We start from the raw sequence: 16639 nt of genomic DNA on the forward strand, positions 1-16639 counted from the left end.
TAGCATCCTTCCAGGTCTAGAACCATAGGAGACCCACATGCCTGGGAAGTCAGATATGCTAATATAGATGGATCCTTAATCTATAGAAAATTACACAGGTATTCAAGAGACAACTGACCAGGAATGCCTCCCATCATGTTTTATACAAAAATGTAAAACATCTAAAGATCCAGCAAAAGCAATAAGAATGCAAAAAATTAGTGTTGTGCCTCAACACCCGTGAATTTCAAAAGCATAATGGTGGCAATGTGAGATGCAGATTCACATGTAGAGTTATGAACACACACACATACATACACACACACACACACACACACACAGGATGTGGAAGAATCTACTGAGAAAATGCCAAAGGTCAGAAAAGAGCTGAAGGCCAATGCCTTATAACCAGCTCACGTTTACAATCTTTCCTCATAAGTGACAAGCAGGAACCACCAATGTGACAGGAACACACTCACACATGAGCAAGCTCACACACACAGCTTGTCTGCTGCTCTCTGACTTCTCTACACGCCTGAAATATTTCTTAAAATTCTTACCATTTTAAGAAAAATAAATGTGATTCGTCCCTGGCCTGAGTGGCCTTGAAAATGCATTTTAGTAAATTTCCAGGAAAAGCAACCTGCCAGCCCTGATTGTTATCCGCATGGCCTGATGCCTCCCTCTGTTTTCATAGCCTGAGACAAGAAGCAGATTATGACACTCGGGACTTGACTAAAACTCTGAGAAGAATTCAGATAAAACCCCCATAATTGGAAGGCAATAACAGACGACCAACTTAACTTTTACCTACAGAGACAGCCAACCAGGTAGCCTGTCCTTGTTAAACAAGAACGGCAGCACAGATAACCTGCAAGAATGAACTCACAGAAGTGGATCAAAGGTGAGCCCAATAAATGTACTGCTCCCCAGAGACACCCAGCACTCAGAGGGCAAAACACAGTGGGCATAGGAAAGGACAAGAGACCCAGGAGATTAAAAGAAGACTTGCAGAGCTAACGCATGGCAATTAAAACACCCTCAGGGAACAAAGAAATGAGGTCTTGCAAGAAAGACTATAGACAGCCTTGGACCATGATCCTGGAAAGGGAGTTTGAACATGGAATCAAAATCTTACGTAGTAGAGAGTGCAAACACGAGTCAGCTCACTCACCACTGTGCCCCAAAGTCTGTCCGCTATTTTAGTCATCCTACCATGCCCCAAAATATCTGTGTCATACCAGCTGGCAATGCCCCTTAAAAATCAATTATTTTATAATTTGAGAAGCTTTTTATTCTATCCATTGTTAAGCAAAACTCAGCAGAGCTTAGAGAATGGTAGGTAATGATGGCGTCAATAGTCACTGTCACTAGAAGCACAGGGGAAGATGGGACAATCTAGCCCTCCCATGCACTCAGAGAAGTAGTAGTATCAGCATCTATGGCAGTGCAGTGGTTCCTAACCTGTGAGTCTTGACCTCTTTGGGGGTTGAGTGACCCTTTCACAAGGGTCACATATCAGATATTCTGCGTATCAAATGTTTACACTGTGACTCATAACAGTAGCAAAATGTAGCAGCAAAAATAATGTTATGGTTGGGGGTCACCACCACATGAGCAACTGTGTTAAAGGGTCGCAGGGCAGCGCTAGGCCAGTTGAGAACCACTGGTCTATGGCATCAATGGAGAGAAGCAAGGTACAGGGTTGAAGTGATCTGCCCAAGTTCCCAGGTCTTTCTGTGAGTGTACAGAAGTGATCAACTACATTTTTAACACCGTGTAGTCCCAGATGACTCTAACTCCTATTGAGGATGTGGAATAGTGTTCAAAAGCAGATATTAAAAGTCTGCTTGAAAGCAGCAGACCGAGAAAGACGCAGATACTTACACCCAACCAATGGACTGAAATCAGGGACCCCTGTGGTTGAATTAGGGAAAGGCTGGAAAGAAGCTGAGGAAGAGGGTAATCCCACAGGAAGACCAGCAGTCGCAACCATCGCTGAGATCGCTCAGACACTGAGCCATCAGCCAGACAGCACACATTCGTTAGCTGGCACAAGGCTCCTGGTACATACACAGCAGAGGACTGCCTAGTCTGGCCTCAGTGAGAGAAGACAGCCTAACCCAGGAGAAATTTGAGGCCCTACAGAGTGGGGAGGCACGGCAGGGGTTGGGGGATGGGGTAGGCGACATCCTCTTGGAGATGGGGGGGAGGGGAGGAGGAATGGGAGGTGGAGCTGTGGGAGGGTGAACCATCCGGAGTGAGTAACGATTAGATTGTAAAAATGTAAATAAATAAAAGTGAAAAATAAAAAGTCTGGTTGGTCGCTTCTCGGCCTTTTGGCTAAGATCAAGTGTAAAAAGTCTGGTTGATATCTTTAAACCCTCGATGTTGATTTTTAACTCAAATGTTATTTTTTTGTCAGGCGCAAAACAAACAAATGGCTATTTGGAATGCCTATGAGCCCACCAAAGCCCATGCTAGCGTCCAGGCTCAGTGGTACCTGCGGCGACCCAGCTCTCCTAACCCGATCGAGCGGCTACCCAACTTCGCCGGCTCTCAGGCTTCTCACTCCCACATAACCCTGGCATTACCTCCGTGGTGACCCTCTTGGCCTCTTCTCCCCTTCTGCTCTCTGTTTTCTTCCTCTCTCTCCCCCTCTTCCTCTCTCATTCATCCTCCCCCTACCACCCACCACCCCACTCCACCCACCCACCCACCACCCCACACACACACACCTCTCTCCTCTCATGGCCCAGTTCAATCTACTGGTCATGTTTAGTCTACTTCTTTCTCTCCCCATTCCGGACTCTTCCAGATGCCTCTGGCTGTACTCCCCCGCATATCTACAACAAGAACCTCCCCTCCAACCATACCTCCGAGTGGTCACGCCCTCGCTTTATACAATTTTGTCAAAAGCTCTATAGTTTTCTCACCACTGGCTGAATCTGCAGGTATAGTTTACAGATGGCTAACCAGTTCTGGAAGCCGGCAGGAAATGTCAGTAGATGTCCAGTGACTAGAGCAGATCAGCTTATACCCATCCCCAGTGCAGGTACGCACTCTGGATGGTCACTCACTCAGACTGTTATAAGGCGGGTGACACATGTGCTGGCATCAGAGTGTGTCATGGGAGTGGGGCAGATTTCCGGGAGTCAGGGCGCTTCCTCTTTCCCGCCCTAATTTGGACATGTTCAGATCTCTCTTGGCACTGACGGGTGTGTTTTTATTACTCTATTGAAATTATAAGGAGCTTGGGTCATTATAATTGTCAACATGGCATCTAGACCAGATAGAACTAGCCTGGAACATTGCCACTCCACCCTCCCTTAGCTGGACAGTTGGGAAAATGAACTAATGTAATAGCTAGCACACAAGGGCTGTGATTTTCAGTGTCCAGGGCTTAATGGTTGAAAGCTGTGCACCTGGCAGGACAGCTGATCATCAGCTGTTTCAGGGTTCAATCTGGTCACATTATCTCCTGATCCTGGTTTTAAACTGAGAGCCATGTTGCCTCCCCGAAATCTCTAATGTCTGCCTCACCCACTCCCACTTGTAGGTTGGCTCAGACAATTCCCTTACCAGAGGCAAAGAAAAGTACTGGAGGCCAGCCACCAAGCCTGATAGAGCGAAATACCCAAGCCTGGCCAGAGGGTAGACCGAAACTAGGAGAGGAGAAAGAACCCTTGCCAATCATGTGTTTCCCTGATGGCAGGGAAGTGACCAGAGACAAGCAATTGTGTGCAGGAGAAAAGTCAATTGTGTGTATCGGAAGCCACTCCTCAACTCCCATCTCTCCCCTCCTCTCCCACAACCCAACCCCAGCATGAGCAGCTTACCCAGCCCAGGGTGGAGCCCATGCAGTGAACTCCAGACAGCTGATACTCATAGTCAGGTGAGAAGGCAGGCAGCTTACCTTCTGTCAGGACCAAGGAAGGATCACACCTTAACTTATCCAGGAGCAGTACCTTGGAACTGTGGGTAGACACTCAGGACCAGGATCTAGTCCTGACAGAAAACCCAGGAGAAATGAGATCAGATGCCCAGTTAAATAGCACACAGAACAGATGGCAAGTTCCTGAGCTCAGAACCCAAGGCCAAGCCCAAGCCCAGAAAAGCAGAGACTGTTCTCTGGAAGCCCTTCCAGGATCCTCTGAGCCTGTCCTGTCCAGTGCCTGTAACCAGAGAGTGGAAACTGAAGGAGAGCCCGGCTGAAAGGAGACTCACCAGCATGCTGGGACATCTCAGCAGTCTCACAACTCAAGAGATGCCCAGGTTTATTCAGAGCACCTGCCCAAAACCCACAAGGAAGGGACATCTGTTGAGAGGGATAGTCAGCAAGGAACAGCTGTCTGGGTCAAGCTGGGGGAGGGGAAAGGGAACCCAAAGGAAGGATATGCTCCTCAGGGTCAATTCTCAGACTTGGTGCCATCAGCCTTGTCCTGAGCTTCTCCCTCAAAAATCAGACTTTATTTTTTATTTATTTATTTTTTAATTATACAAAAACTGAAGGTAACAGAAAACAGTCATTCATGATATGATCTCTTTGAAGCCTAATGTGCATATTACTCAAACTGGTTTTTTTTGTTGTTGTTGTTGTTGTTTTTTAAGAAGAAACGCTGAAAAGATGAGACAGCTACACGGAACATATACAAGATTGGATGGATGACTGATAGACAGTTTTGTTTTGTTTTGCTCAGTTCTGAAGATTGAGCTGGGGCCTCCCACTTGCCTAGAGGCAATTCTACCACTAAAACTATATTCTTTGCCGAAAGCTATAATTTAACTGAAAAAATTTCATTATCCAAGAATGGGCTTAATAAACATGCATATAACTCAGCCATGCAACTAAAATTTTCCTACATTTATAAAATGGATAGAAGTCCAACACTGACTGGAGCAAGACCTTTCCCCAGACTCCAGCGCATTAAAACCTACACACACACACACACACACCATAGCACAGCTAAACCCTACCCCCAACCCACCCCCAAAGAAAATGTTGATTACCAAGCCCAAGGCACTCCCATAACCAGAAGAGCACGCCAGGAAGTCAGTCACCCCTGACTATCTACCCTAGCTGAGAAGATGGCTTTTTCCTTTCTGGTTCTCAGCCCTGGGCCCACACACACTGCAGGAGCTGCTGCGGCGGCGGCAGGATGCTTCTGAGTTGGCTTTAGAATTTGACTTGATTGATGTTATTTTCTCTCGCTCACGCTATTCTTTTGAATCATGTCCTGTGTCCATCTGATGTGTAATCCTCATTTATGTGTGCGCTGCTACCCACCCAGAAGAACAACTTCCTTCGGTGTGGTATACATACAAGTCTCTGTCAGTGAATCCAAACACGCATCAAGCTCCGTGACATCTCTGCCTTAATTTTACAGGAAGAAGAACACATGGATGCCAGCCTGCCCTGCTGTTTCTAGTCCCTGTGCCCCTCGCCCCCGCCTCCCTCCGCAATCCCTTACCGTCGTCCTGCTGGAGCTGAGAAGGGACGGGGCAGGGGAGGCAGGCGGCTCCCAGGCTCTGTCCAGGCCAGGGCAGCCGCAAGCTGGACTGGCATTTGCAAGTGGGAGGAGCGCGCGGCAATGCGCTTAGGGACTGTGATAGGTGCGCGGCGGGCGGGAGGAGGTGCACTTCACTCCCGCAGCGCAGCAGCAGCAACCGGTCAGTCAGAGCCTGGGCCCCTGGACCACAGAGCTGCGAGCTGAGCTATGGAGAAGCAGCAGGAACCAGCTGCCAAGGTCCCGCCTCCCGAGTGCGCTGGCCAGAGCATCTTCCCTGGCACCAGCATTTGCGCAGATCCTCTAGGGCCTCTACTGGCTGTGCGCTCTGGCCCTCCCAGGGGACAGTCTCGAAGTTAACTTTGAATTTACTCGCAGTGCAGGCCAAACCGCAGGGTCCCGCGTTTCCCAGACCCAGTGACCTCCGGAAGACCACACCGCTCCCTCCCCTCGAGAGGAGAGAGGGGAGAGGAAGACGGAAGCGCGCGGGGGGAGGGGGGGTGGGGGGGCAATGGAGTGGGCGAGGATTCCCATAAGAAAGATTTGAAGATTTGTGCAAGGTCAAAGAACTTCATTGCACCCTATTCACTTGGGCAGTGACAAAGGTACAGTTCATTTTCCTGTGTTGCAGATTTGGAAATTGAGGCACAGGAAAGTGAAGAGGCTGGTGCTGGGTAACCCTCTCTGCCCCAGGCCAAGTGGAAAAGGGTGTGCTGGTAGTACTGAGGGTAAGAGGATAGCTGGAATAGGAGAAGACACCAAACCTTTCTCTGGCCTGAAATGTGCCATATATTTATGTGCCCATATGTACAAGACTGCACAATTCTTTACCAGTCGAGTACTGCTGTAATTCAGTGGTCCTCAGCCCTAGCTGCACAGAACAATCTTTGAGAAGCTCTGAAGATGCACAACTCTCATCCCAAGTAAGCAAATGCGCTTATTATCCTTAAGGTTGTGTCTTCCATGTTCTCAGAACAATGCAGGTTCTTGTTTGCCTACAGTTTAGCACTCCATTGTTTTTACACAAAGACAAATGCGCTCCTGAGCTAGGGACATAGAGCAAACATTAGGAAGACTGGAGCACGCAGCTCTACTGAAATGGACTCCTTTCAGAGAAGGCCTATGGGTTGTGGGGACTGTGGAGAGGAAAGGCTTTAAGTGGTACACTGCCAACCCCCGGATTATTGAACTCCCACACTCTGTGCAGGGCTCCATGAAGAAGCTCAGTTTCCTAGGGTAACCAGGGACTGATGTACAAGCAAAATCAAGATGTACAGAGCCTCCTGCAGACAGGGGGCTGGACCACCTACCAGGTGCAGAGCTGAGGCCAGCACCCTCTACATCTGGCCTCTCCCTCCTGTTTCTCCCTGACCTCTGAGCAATCCTTTTTCCCACCTATCCTGTAGTTTCTCAGCCCAGATCACCTTGGCTCTAACAGTTCATGGTCTCAGACAAGTGAGGGATTTGAGCAGATGCAGGAGTGTTCATTCGTTTCTGTGTTTACTTACAAAATGGTAAGTGGTGTCTCTGGCTGGGCAAACGCTTCATGGAGAGCAAAACTGTCTCCAGCTGAGAACCACTACTCTAATAGAAAGGTCAGGACCCAGTGACCTACAGAGAGAGTCACTCGCTTGAGTATTTTGTTAAAGGAGCAGATCTGACTCCAATAGCCTCTCTTTAACTTGATCCACATTACTGCTTGGCACTTCAATGGACACCTGCTTCTTTGGTCTCTGTCTTCTGTGCCAGAGCAGATGCTGGGGTACACACCACCACATCATAGTTAAAGCCCCAGCCTAGCATGTCAAAAATGAGCAAGGAACACTGGTTGACGGTGGAGCCATTTAAGGAGATGAGGAGTGGATGTTGTCTGTGCTGTGCCAGCTGGGATGATGACAGTGGTGAGGGCTGAGGTAGCGCTGGAAAGAGCAGACCCTACCTTCTCCCGCTGATGACCTGGGCTGGGTCTAGGACACAGAGGAAGTGTTGCTTGCCTGCCTCTCACTCTTTTCAGTGAGCCTCAAGCAACTTCCAGCAAGATATTCCTGGCTTCTAAGCCAAGAACCTAGGTAGGGGCAGCCTGTGGCTGAAAGTCCCAGAGACCCATCAGAGGTTCTGTGAGGCCTGGAAAATGGTTCTCCCAGGGAAGCCATTATCCTAATTACAATGACTCTGCAGGGAAGGCTTCTCAGGCCCACAGCAGTTTTCTAAACCATTAAACACAGCTATCCAGTGGAACAGGAGAAGGGTCATTGAGACAGAGTCAGAGGATAAATTGGCTACAGCTCAGAGTGCCTAGTGTGAATGCTGGGTGCTAGGTGTCATGGATAGGAGGCCACTATCCCGGAGCCCTGCATTCCTGTTCCACCAAGGGACACCCTGCCTGTGTGTGTCAGTGCTCCTCCACAGATAGGCTGTCCTGTCCTGACCTGGGCAGGGGCCTTTCGTCTGCTGGCAGAGCAGAAAAGGGTTCCTACCTCCCTTTGACCCACACTGGTGAACCTTCGCCTGTGTGACAGATAGGCAAGGCTGAGGCTAGTCATATCATGTATATTAGTAAGTGAGTGGCCCTCATTCTTGTGAGCAGGTGGGCCCTCAATGCCCAGGTGATGGAGTCTGCCCTCTGGAAGATTACACACACATACCACATATATGAAAACACACACACATACAAACACACACATATGCCACACACAGAGAGACATATACCACACATACATATACCACAGACATACACACACATATACCACACACACACAAACACATACCACAGACATGCAAACATATATGCCACACACAAACACATACACATATTCCACATACACAAACACATACATATACCATAGACATATAAGCCACATACACACACATATGCCACTCACACATATACCACACATACATACACACATATACCACATAAACACACATGTATAACACACACACACACACTCACACACACACACACACAAGTCAGGAGCCATAATGGGACAAGCTAATATACTAGCAGGTGATCATGTTGAAATGGCCTGCTACGGATTATTATAAAATCTGCGACAGGTGAGCCCTTATTAAGCAAAGCTGTAAGGGAGTCATTTTAGGAAAGATTCCTGCTGTTAATATGCTTTTCCTGTTATTATTAAACATATATAATATTCAATAAGTAATAGCACACCCATTTGGAGCAGTTCTCTACAGATCCACAAAGGTGTACTGTCTTACAGTGATGTTGTACAGACAAATAGAGGACTTAAGTTTTAATGATGATCCTGTAGGAATTCCTAAAATTATATCTGTGATTATTCAACTCTTTTATACTGGTACTGCTATTAGGTCCTTTTCTGATAATCAAAACTGCAATGAGAACTCTTCCAGTCTCCCAAGTGTCACCAGTTAATTGCTCTTAGAGGATAACCAGACTTTCTCCTACTCAGAGCATGTTCCAAGAGGTTGTAAAACATTTAACCAAAGGTCATAAAAAGGGAACTAAACATTTATTATAGGTGCTAGGACAGAAGATAAAATATTAACTGGGTTTATCTATACAAAACTTCACTTATAACTTACTTATGATTTTTAAACCTTCCGTGAACCTGTGGAGCTGAGACAGGTGATTGATGTTTAGCCAGATAATTACTCCTAATGGACATGCACGTAAACATTCTCTGCTGTAAACTTCTATTTCAATTTATGATTTGATTTTTTTGTGTGAACTTGTGATGAACTTTTTAACATGTGATCACATATTCTGAAAGATGTTTAAGTGCTGAGGACAAAAAGAAGAGTCAGTGCTGTGGTGAGTGGAATGGAGGTGAAAAAAAACTGAACTGAGAAGACTTGAACTGTGAGAGGGAACCAAGCTAAGCTTTTAGACAGAATTGAACTCAAGAAGAACTTAGAAGTACAGGCAGAGCTTTCAGAAAAAAGTCATTGAGAGTAAGAGCATTGTTGTGACTTCAGAGCAGGAGGAGAGAACAAGATTAGAAGGAGAATGCAGAGTGCAATAACTTAAAAATTATAGGTAACATAAAAAAAAAAACTAAGAGCAATGCACAGAATGCAGAGGGAAAGAGGAAAAAAGAAGACACTGCAGAGAGCAGAAGGAGCAGGCAGGCTTCTCCTTACCATGGGACAGAGCAGGCCCCATGGTGAGGACAAGGCAGGATTAGTCTTATTAAAAGGAACAAAGCTTTTTTCTTACAAACATGAGTTTAATTCATTTAGCATTAAAAGGGTGGAAGCCTTTTCCTTCTCTATGCAGTAAGGACTGGAGTTCATTTTTCATCCAGAATGAGTGAGTTCTTTCTGCACCTGTGCTTGGTCTTTTGTTCCATAATTATGAGAACACATGCAAGCTAGGCCCAACTGGATTTGAATGGAAATTTATAAATGAGCAAGCATGAAGCTGTGTATGAACTTATGTGAGATTATGCATCTTTGTAAATATGCATAAGTAAAAGTTTTTCTTTCTGAGAGTGTTACTCTCTTCTCCTGGTTCAAGAGAAGTTTATTGCTCCAAATTTCCCCCTAACCTGACAAGCAAGAGGCATCTGGACAACAGGGAAAAGGCATTAGCAATTAATTCTTTACTTAATCTCCTGCTGTTTTAGGATGAGGTGCTAAGTGCCTGAGACTGTAGTCTCTGGCCTCAGAGGAGCACAGAAGGCAGCTCAGCTACAGTAGCATAGTAACTTAGACTTAGATAAGTAAACCTTTTATTATACAGCAACTCTAAATATCTTGTAAGACAAAGTCCTACCCCAGAATTTTGTAAGACCAAAACTTACCCCCTGCCAATGCCCTTCCCCCTCCACTGTCTCTAAGAAGAACCAACAAGAAAGAAGAAACCTCCCACTGGGACTGGCCACACACACACACACACAAACACACACACACAAACACACACACATATACCACACACACAAACACAGACATACACACACACACACATATGCCACACACACATACACACATACACACACACACAAACATACTCTGAATGGCCTCCCTGTTCATGACACCTAGCACCCAGCACTAACAGCAGGCACTCTTGAGCTGCAGTCAATTTTTTCTCCATCCTACACTGGGGAAACTAAGGATCGGGTTAAGGGAGGAAGGCTGCATTTGGAGGCCTTTGGATACTTCTGAAATGCAGAACCTTCCAGCCCTGCAGCCACTAGGATTGTATGGTGCTGTGGACGTGGACTGTCCTCCCCTCCCAGAGGCTCATACAGTAAAGACCTGTTGGAGAAGCTATCGGATCCCAGGGACTCTGACCTCATAAACAGTTTTAGTCGCTTGTCACTTGATGGCACTGAGAGATGGGGGAGGGAAAGTAGAGGGTGTGTCCTAGAAAGTGTGTGTGTCTGTGTGTCTCTCTGTGTGTATGTGTGTGGTAATGTGTCTGTGTGTGGTATATGAGTATGTGGTATATGTGTGTGTGGTATGTGTGTGTGTTTGCATGTGTGTGCTATATGTGTGCTTGTGTGTTGTGGTATATGTGTTATGTGTGTGGGTTTGTGTGTGTGTATGTATGTTTGTTATGTATGCATTTGTGTGTAGTGTATGTATGTGTAGTATTTGTGGTGTTATGTGTATGTGTGGTATATTTGTGTGTATTTGTGTGTGTGTGGTATATGTATGTGTGGTATTTGTGGTGGTATGTGTGTGTGGTATATTTGTGTGTGCTTGTGTATGTGGCATATGTGTGTGTGCATGTCTGTATTTGTGTGTGTGTGGCATATATGTGTGTGCATGTCTGTATTTGTATGTGTGTGGTATATGTGTGTGTTTGTATGTGTGTGTGTATGTGGTATATGTGTGTGTTTATGTGTGTGTCATGTGTGTGTATGTCTGCTTGTGTGTGTTATGTATGTGTGTTTGTGTGTGTGATGTGTATATGTAGTATATGTATGTGTGGTATTTGTGGTGGTATGTGTGCTTGTGTGTGTTATGTATGTGCGTTTGTGTGTGTGATGTGTATGTGTAGTATATGTATGTGTGGTATTTGTGGTGGTATGTGTGTGTGGTATATTTGTATGTGTTGTGTATGTGGCATATATGTGTGTATATGTCTGTGTTTATGTGTATGTGGTATAAATGTGTGTTTGTATATGTGTATGTCTGTGGTATATGTGTGTGTTTGTGTGTGTATGGCATGTATGTGTATGTCTGTCACATATGTGTGTGCTTGTATGTATGTGTATAATATGTGTGTGGTATATGTGTAAGTGTTTAATATGTGGCATATGTGTGTGTGTTTGTGTGTGTGTTGTATATGTGTGTATATAGAATATGTATGTGTGCTATATGGGTGTGTTTGTGTGTATGGTATATGTATGTGTGTTATATGCGTGTGTGTTTGTGTGTATGTGGTATAAATGTGTGCATTTGTGTGTGTGATATATGTGTATGTGTGGTATGTGTGTGTGTTTGTTATGTATGTGTGTTTGTGTGTGTTATATATATGTAGTATATGTATGTGTGATATTTGTGTGGTGTGTGTGTATATGGTATGTGTGTGTATTTGCTTATGTGTGTTTGCTTGTGTGTGTTTGTGTATGTGTGTTGTGTATGTGTGTGTAACACACATTTGTGTACATATGCATCCATGCACATGCCAGAGGTCCGGTGTCTTTTCTCAGCCACTCTCTACCTTGTTTTTTCAGACAGGCTTTCTCATTGAACCAGAAGGTCACCATTTGGGCTAGACCAGGTGGTCAACAAGTTGGAAATCCTCCTGTTTCACCCCTACGGCACAATTGCAGACAATCGTCCCCACCCTGGCTGAGTCCTAAGGCTCAGTCCTCAGGCTTGTGCAGGCTTACCTACTGAGCCATCTCCCCAGCCCTTCATCTCTGGCCATTGCTGTCAGTCTGGTTCTGACTCCCACGGAATGAATAGTCTCTCTGTACACTCCTGCTGCCATGATGCTCTCCCTCACTTCAAACCAAGTCAAGGATCCTGCCAGCCTTGACTTCTGGAACCACAAGTCAGATCAACTCTACCTCCCTATAACTGGTTTGTGTCGGACATTTGTCAGAGACTAACTCGCATGGGGAGCATATTTACCCTCTTTACAGTTTGTATTTTCATATGTTATTTGAGATTATTTCAGAATGATACTTTTTTATGGCCTGTGTGAAGTCCAGAGACACTGAGTGTTCTAGTTGATAGTTCCTGTTGTTGTGATAAAACACTCTAACAAAACCAGCCTGAAAGGGCAGGTTGACTGGGATCACAGTTCCAGGTCAGCCCTTTACTACCAGGCAGTCCAGGTGTCATGAGGCCAGGAGTTAGGCCTTCCCAGGCCAGGCAGGTAGGATGGGGCTGCCAATGACTTTCCAGGTGTCAGCTGCTGAGATGACAGCTTTTGTCTGGTAACAAGAGCTGAACTCATTCTGCTTCCTAACTTTTTGCCTTACTGGGAACTTGAAGCACAGCCAGTCACTTCACATCCTCAGTCCCCAGCAGAGAACAGAGACTTTACACACACACTAGTGCTCAGAAGGCTCTCTCGCCATTACACCATCCAGTATCCCCTACTCAAGGAGCAGCACCAACCACAGAAGAAGGCCTTCCCACCCCCAAAGACACAACCATGGATCAACCTGCTCTGGAAAACCCCTCACTGACTCTCTTCCCAGGTGATTGTACATTGTATCAAGTTGACAATTAAAGAGATCCCCCATACTTGGGCCATTTACTTCTAGCCAGTGGGCTAGCTACAAAACACCACCCTTGGCCTGAGGTTGCTCTCTGACATATCCAGCAGGTTCTGGAAGGTATCCCTGAGATAAGTCAAAGGTCTTCAAAACTAAAATCTTAGGCTAGAGGTTCTAAGCCAGAGAGAGGCTTGGAACATGAAGAATTTAGCCAACTGTTGTAATCTTCTCCACTCTGGAGGTTGGTTCCACCCTTCAGTTTCTTCATCTAAACGTCAGGTACCAGCTCCAGGCCACTGCGAGGACTATGGAAGGCCTGGCCATGCAGCAAAAAGCTGGGAGTCTCCTAGGGGCCTTGCACTTGACTTTGCTAATGTGTAACATTTGTTTGGTTTCGTTTCTGCCATTGCTACCAGGTGTCAGTCTATGGGCAAGAAATGTTACCATCTTACTAATGATATTTCCCCAGCTGCTGTCATAGTGCAATATCTGATGTGACAGTTAGTATAAACAGTCAACTTGACATAGAGTTACCGGGGAAGAGATTGTCTAGGTCAGGTTGACCCATTGCATATCTGTGGAGGGTTATCTTGACTATGTTGACTAAGGAGAGAAGACCCGACACTGTGGGTGGCAGCATTCCCTAGGACGAGTTTCTGAACTACATGAGAGTGAACAAGGAGCCTACAAGATGGCGTAACTTCGGGTAAAGGTACTTGTCTGAACTGGAGCTACGTGGAAGAAGGACATACCTCCCAAAAGTTGTCCTCTGACATCCACACACATACATGTACTCTGCCACAAGTGACCAACACACACACATAAGCACATGCACACACACACATACACTGCGATTTTTAAACAGTAAACAACAGAAGATTCATGTGTACACATGAATCTGTTGCTCCCAGCTCTTCACTGTGGATGTGATGTGACCTCCTGACTCGAGTTCCTAAAACTTTGATTTCCCACAAAGATAAATATAACTTGGAACTGTAAGTCAAATGAAGCCTCTCTCCATTAAGCCGCTTCTGTCAGGGTATTTTTATTACAGGAACAGGAACAAACAGGACAATGTGAGCACTCAGATGAGGGGTCCATGGCTAGGCCAGACGATGGAATACCAAATGCACTTACAGGTGAGTGACAGGTAGAACTCAGCACAGAGCCCAGAACGCAGCCAGCACCACACACACACAATCGGTTTCATTTGCCATCCCGGGGCTCATTTTATTTTGCTCTTACAACAAAGGGTCTTTTGCTAGGAAGGCTGCTCGATGCAAAGATGATGCCATCAGAGGCGATTTGGGAACAGAGGACAATAAAAACATCTCTCTCCCTGAGTACAAGCAAACAAAAGACACCTCCCATTGGTCTTTTCTACATTGTTTCAGAAGAGAGGATTGAAACTCTGATTCTTTAAAAACAATGTGGAGCAGGACTGGGGACATGGTTCAGGGGGTAAAGTACTTGCTAGGCAAGCATGAGATCCCGAGTTCAGATCCTCAGTATTCATGTAAAAAGCTGACTGTCATGATACTGGGGATCCAAAGACAAACAGATCCCTGCAGCTAACTGGCTGTGTAGCAAGCCTCACTGCTCCAGATTCACTGAAAAACCTCTCACAAAGTAAGGTGGGAAATAACTGAGGAAGATATCCATCACCCTCCCCGTGCCTTACATAAGCATGAGCACACACACACACACACACACAAATACTGAGAACTGTCTTTCTGACACTAGCGATAAAACATACACATACAGAGAACAGCAGTTTGGAGAAATGAGACTTAGCTCTAGCTGTTATTCAAATCCAAGGATAGCCTGGGCTTTCTACAGAACCATCTAGAAGCAAAAATGAAGAGCCAATAGCTGGAGCAATTAAGAAGGGAGCAGGAAGAAGCATCATTCTATAGTAACGAGCTGTTGCTTTGAAGATGCAGCAGCCTTCACATCTGCAATGCTGCCCTGTCACATTAGAGCCTCAGCCTCTCCTAGAACAACCTCCATCCTCTCCAGTAACTCTTTCTTCAGAGACACATGCTACTCTTGTCAGAAAAAAAAAAAGCCACCTGCTGGCCCTGGATGAGCTGGTGACAATAAAAAGAAAAAGTCCTTGTTCAGAGAGATAAGAAGGTATTTATTCTGCAAACCGCTGGGAAAGAGATGAGACCTGTACCATTTGCTCTAAGGGGCATTTGTCTGAAGTGTAACAATTCTTCGTTAGCTTCGCACATTGATCTACTTTTAAGGATGAGGACTCGAGTCTGAACCTCAGAACTCACATTATAAAAAACATTGACCATAGTTATAAATAGGTGTGACACCACCACTGTGGGTTGGGTTGCCAAGACATAAGTACCAGCACATGTGTTCTTGTACATATGCATGTACATCATGCATGCACATGCAAATACATGCTCATGCACAAACACATTTGCATGCACACATGTAAACATTCACACGCATGCACACATCTATGCACATGCATGCACACATGCATATGTTCATACACACACTTACATGACAGTCTTTCTTCTTCAGGAACGCAGAGGAGCAGGAAGAAAACCAGCATGGAGCCAGCAGCCTTTCCAAGGCAGAACCAGTATTCTCACAGGAACTGCTCAGCACAGGATGATTTGTGGGTGCTAGAGAACTTAGGAAGACCCTATCAACTGTTCTCTGTTTAAAGATTAGAAGCTCTTGTTTTCACATAATGTGTGTGGACTTGGATTGAACTAGCTGAAGAGACCTCCAGTCAGCAGACTGCAGAGCCAGCAATCTTACGGCTCTCCCACTGCTCTGGATCAGAGGGCTTTCCACTCTGGTCAGTGGGACCCCTGTGCAAAAATGCAGAAAGGAAGCCACAGGAAGAGGAAGCCCAGACAGCTTGTCACCCTAGTGTTCCAGGCATCTCCCGCTGCTGCCTTCAAACAGTCCTCTGTGGCTAGTCCACGTGGTAGGTCACAGGAAGAGGCCTGACAAGAGGTTTCTTGTCAGCTTTCTGCAAAGACTGGGATGACGCATCCACAAAAGCCGGAGTGAACAATGAGGGCGGATGGCAGTAAAGAATGCGGAGATACTGCAGTAAAGAGGTCGCAAAACATCACTTTGTGAGATCAATATACACTAATAGAAATTTTAAGGAATAAAAAAGCAAAATGAGCCTCTGAAGATCCACGGTCACCAACTAGAAATTTGCAAGATTTCCAAGCGCTATTTACAGGCATCCTGTGTAGATAGCCTGAGAGCCCATAGAACGGAATGGGCAGGATGTATTATTTACATCTGAAATTGAGACCCAGCGGTGCCTGAGCCCATGGCCTCTCCTTACCTCCAAGTGCAAGGCTTCCACAAGTTAGCTCTCAGCTAGCTTGTCACTGAGTGAGCGGCCCCTTGGGAGGAGGGGTGGGAGGAAGTGCCAAGGGCCCATCTCTCTGTTCTCTCCTCACTCTGCTGGTGCCCTTGCAGTGGCTGTGTGCAGCATGAATA

General features: G+C 45.9%; 1 protein-coding gene across 1 annotated transcript in view; it reads right to left on the reverse strand.

Moving 5' to 3' along the window:
- B3galt5 (beta-1,3-galactosyltransferase 5) overlaps positions 1–15981 on the reverse strand; it is a 51334-nt gene extending 35353 nt beyond the window's left edge. Inside the window, exon 1 of the mRNA XM_052158987.1 lies at positions 15671–15981. The gene's annotated coding sequence lies outside the window, so the exon portion shown is untranslated. The remainder of the gene's footprint in view (positions 1–15670) is intronic.
- Positions 15982–16639: the final 658 nt, after the last annotated feature.

The sequence above is a fragment of the Apodemus sylvaticus genome, chromosome 15 (assembly GCF_947179515.1).
Source record: "Apodemus sylvaticus chromosome 15, mApoSyl1.1, whole genome shotgun sequence".
Lineage (NCBI taxonomy): Eukaryota > Metazoa > Chordata > Mammalia > Rodentia > Muridae > Apodemus > Apodemus sylvaticus.